We start from the raw sequence: 4,109 nt of genomic DNA, 5'->3' as shown, positions 1-4,109 counted from the left end.
CAAAGTTTTGCGACTGAGACAGCATTAGATCCCACATCCGCGGAAATCAACCGCGGGCGGCTCTGCCCCCAATCTTTCACCTACGACCCTCACTTGTGGCTCGGTTCACTCACTCTTAAACCTACTCTTCTTCCCAAACCCCAGGCCACTCGGAACTCTTGCTCAACACCAAAACAACCGAGGTAAGGGGAAACCTAGCCAGAAAGTTAGTGGAATTGCAAAAGCGGGCTCGTCCGGGATTTGAACCCGGGACCTCTCGCACCCAAAGCGAGAATCATACCCCTAGACCAACGAGCCACCCGGTGGCTCTTTTCCTTTTTATCAGCTCATAATCTGATTCTCCAAGGAGTAGTTTTATCACTGATTTCTACTTTCGTCATATTTAAACTACTCTCTGGATCAGAGTCTCCCAAACTCGACCTACCCCTGCCCCACAGTCTCGGCATCCGCCATTAATCTCACCCGTAGGGATGCTCGCCCAGCATAAACGGTCTGTGTCCCTTGGTCCCTTTGGAGTCTGGAATCCGAAGAAGCGGCTTACTGGCAGCAGGCAGGAGCAGCAGGCTGGGGCGCCTTTCCGCTTTGGGGACCGGGAGACCTTGCCCAAGAGAACCCAATCAAAGCGCAAGTCTGGAGCCCCAGGGTCTGGGCGCAGAGGCCGGAGGAACCCAGGGCTTCTGGAGAGAACAGTGCGCCAGGTTTGTAGGGAACGAGCGCGGGACGGACTGGCTCCTGATCCGCGACAAGCGAAATGAAGTCGAGGTAGTCCCTTCAGGTGGGGCGCCTGGTAAAAGGGCGAGAGTTTTTCTTTTTCTGTTTTATGAAAATATGAAAAGCAACACACACTTATTTGCAAAAGCTTCACAAAATGTAGGGAAGTGTACGGCAGAAGATGACCAGAAACCCCGCCTCCTTGAGGTGACTGGCTGCGGTGGTGGGTACGCAGCCCGGGAGGTTCGCACTAGAGCGCGCGAGCACAGTGACCACGCAGGCTGAGTGCCCCGGGCCTCGGTCCTCACAGCTTCGTCCTGAGATTGCACTGGAGCAGCCATCGGCTCCTGCCGAACCAGGGTCCTGGGCTGTGCGGGCGCTGTACTCCCGCGTCTCAGGCTTGCTTTCCCTAAAAGGGCTTTAATTGCACTGGGTTATTCAGTGCATACACCAGTGATTCTGATTCCCTGCTGTAAAATTCACGAAAATCCACTGAGAGCTGGCCCAAAGGTTTATATTTGTGCAGCCACCAGAGACATTTCCTACACAATGGCAGTTACAAAAAAGGAGTGGGAGACGAATGGCGGTTAACTTACTCCAGGGTAAAACAGTGCTAATTTATCTACTGCCACTCCACGATCTTGTTCATCCCTCAGCAGCATTCGCTGCTCCTCTCCGCCTTTTCCTTGGAAATCACCATGGTAACCCGCCTCTTCGCCACATGGCGTTGGCATTGTCCTCCTCTCCTTTCGCATGCACAAAGCGTTAGATGGGCTCTCTTCCGTCCTAGGCCACCTTGTGTTCTCGGCCTCCGTTACTACCACCTCTGTGTTGTAAGCATTTGCTTCTCTTTTCTATGGAATTATATAAAGAAAAGTGAGAACAAATGTCCACAATTTGTAACACCTGCCCTAAAGACTGTAACGGTCACATTTACTTCCGGTCTTTTTTACCCATTTAGTTTTTCTTGTAAACAAAACAATAGAAGCACACAACTGCTGACGTTCTGACTTTGATTTATTTATTTATTTATTTATGCTATTAAAGGAAGTCAAGTGTACAAAATGAAACTAAATCCCCAGTGAACAACGGGGCGCTGCCCGATAGGCAGAGCCAGGCTCACTGGGGGTCTGGAGCACCATCCCGCCACGGGCCTTCGACCTGACCAGGCAGCCTTGGCTCCGGCAGAGGCGTCACCACGCCTCGCCGCGCTATCCCAGCCCGCAGGAGTCCTCTCTCCGAGTCAAACGGGACCTTCAGAAAGGTCCCCATGTGGAAACGCGGCTGACTCCTGACAGCACTCTAGCACCATTTGGGTTTCGAAAAAACCCCGGCCCGGTGCAATAGAGTGGAGAAAAACACTTGCGGAAACCTGGGTAGATGCCGGAAAAGAGGTGAAGGGGAATAGGTGGGGAGCTTGTTGAATGGCGGCCACAAGCCTTTGCACCAGCCGGCTCCAATCCGAAGAGCCAAGAGTGCTTCAAGAGCCGGACCGACACGCCCAGGGTAGGCACCCGCGCGTCCCGGGCTCCTGGGACTCATCGACCCCTACGTGCCTGCGCTACTGGACTACCACCTCACTATGGAAGCTACATTGTGCGGACCAACGGCGAGCTAAGACTAAGGTTTAATTAAACCTAGTCCCCCTCCAGACTAAAACAGATTCCCAGGGTACGTTGTTGAGAGGTGGGCACAGACAGGTGGTTACCACGTAACGAAGAAGACAAAAGAGACTAGCGTGAGTCCCTGGCCTGAGTGGGTAAGAGGAGGGGAACGGAAAGACCAGCCACGAACTTGCAGAGAGCGCGCGAAGTTTACGAGCGAAGGACCGCTGTGGAGAAGGCGCGCGGAGCCAGCGGAGCCTGGGATCGCAAGGTCACGGACCCAGTGGGTCTGGCTCTTCAAAAAGCTAAGCCGCTTCTATCCGGTGGGCATCTACGGGTCAAGGAACAGCCAGCTCTGCCTAAGGCCTGGCCTCCCAGAAAGGCGGAAATTTCGTGTTGGCTCAAGCATCTTCGCTTTTCCACGTTTCAGGAAAGGGTGAGGAAAAATGCAGACAGGCCCCAGCGAGATTTGAACTCGCGACCCCTGGTTTACAAGACCAGTGCTCTAACCCCTGAGCTATGGAGCCAACAGCAACAGCGCGACTTGCGCAAAAGCACTTAATACTGTCACCATCTGCCGCGCAGCCGCAATGAACCAAAAGGAGGAGCTAAGCAGTAAGAGGCAGGCCGGAGTCACTCCGCGCCTAAAACCCAGTTTGGTCCTCGCTGCCTCTCCGGCCACATCAAAAAGTGTCAGTGGCGTAGGCCAAGCCGCAAATCCTGGAAGACAGATCCGATCGTGTGCTAGCTCTGGCTGAGAGAGATAGGGTAAGAGTACTACAGGACGTGGACGGGGGCGGGGCCTCCAGTGGGCGCAGCAGTCTCCCCCGGGCTTGGGTCTCAGGGGCAAAGACCCGTTGGATAGAGAGGCTTATCTTGTTTGAGAGTCCGAAGTCACGGCTGAGAGGGAGGAGTTAGGGTAAAGGTGTCTGTAGGCCTGTTTGGAAGGAATCCAGGTCCTCGCTGGTAGGGTGGACTGGCAGTGGGCAATGAGAGAGAGGCTGAGGTGCTGGAGAAATCAGAAGGCCACGGCCTGAGGAGGTGCTGGTGGGAAAAGGACTGGATAAGGGGCGGGGTCTCTAGCCCCTGCGGCACCTTTAGGCAAGTTAGGAAAAGGCAACCTTTGGGGCCCACCTTAACTCTGGAGGTGCTGGTTTGTAAGGGTCCCTAAAGGCCCAGGGGATAGAGGGCAGGGTGAGAGTCCAGGTGAGAGACAGGAGCCCTAAACCTGCAACGGTCAGAAAGTGGCGGCTGTACAAGATATGGAAGCAGCCCAAATGTCCATCATTGATAAATGGATAAAGAAGAAGTGGTATATTTATATACAATGGAATGTTATTCAGCCATAGAAAGGAATGAAATTTTGCCATTTGCAAGGACATGCATAGAGCTGGAGAGTATAATGGTAAGTGAAATAAGTCAGAGAAAGACAAATACCATATGATTTCACTCATGTGTGGAACTTAAGAAACAAAACAAAACAAATGAGCAAAGATAAAAAATAAGACAGATCAAGAAAATGACTCTTAACTATAGAGAATGAACTGATGGTTATCAGAGGGGAGGGGATGAGGATGGGTTAAATAGGTGATGGAGACTAAAGAGTGCACCTGTCATGATGAGTACAGAGTGATGTATGGTCATGTTGAATTACTATATTGTGCACCTGAAGCTAATATAACACTATGTTAACCGACTCGAATTAAAATAAAAGCTTAAATTTTACAAAAGGTGGCTGCTGTTAAGTGATGGACTTTGACCTGGTGGCCCAACCTGCTTTATGGTTCCTGCAAA

General features: G+C 52.1%; 2 non-coding genes across 2 annotated transcripts; both read right to left on the bottom strand.

Annotated features, from left to right (window-relative positions):
* Positions 1-225: 225 nt before the first annotated feature.
* On the bottom strand, positions 226-297 carry TRNAP-UGG. The gene has a single exon. It is a non-coding gene; the product is annotated as a tRNA-Pro (tRNA).
* A 2,472-nt stretch (positions 298-2,769) lies between these two features.
* Positions 2,770-2,842, bottom strand: TRNAT-UGU. Its single transcript has one exon. It is a non-coding gene; the product is annotated as a tRNA-Thr (tRNA).
* Between the last annotated feature and the right edge of the window lie 1,267 nt (positions 2,843-4,109).

The sequence above is a fragment of the Suricata suricatta genome, chromosome 6, assembly GCF_006229205.1.
Source record: "Suricata suricatta isolate VVHF042 chromosome 6, meerkat_22Aug2017_6uvM2_HiC, whole genome shotgun sequence".
NCBI classification, from domain to species: Eukaryota; Metazoa; Chordata; class Mammalia; order Carnivora; family Herpestidae; genus Suricata; species Suricata suricatta.
The sequence above is the reverse complement of the archived record's forward strand: the minus strand, read 5'-3'. Positions and strand labels throughout refer to the sequence as shown.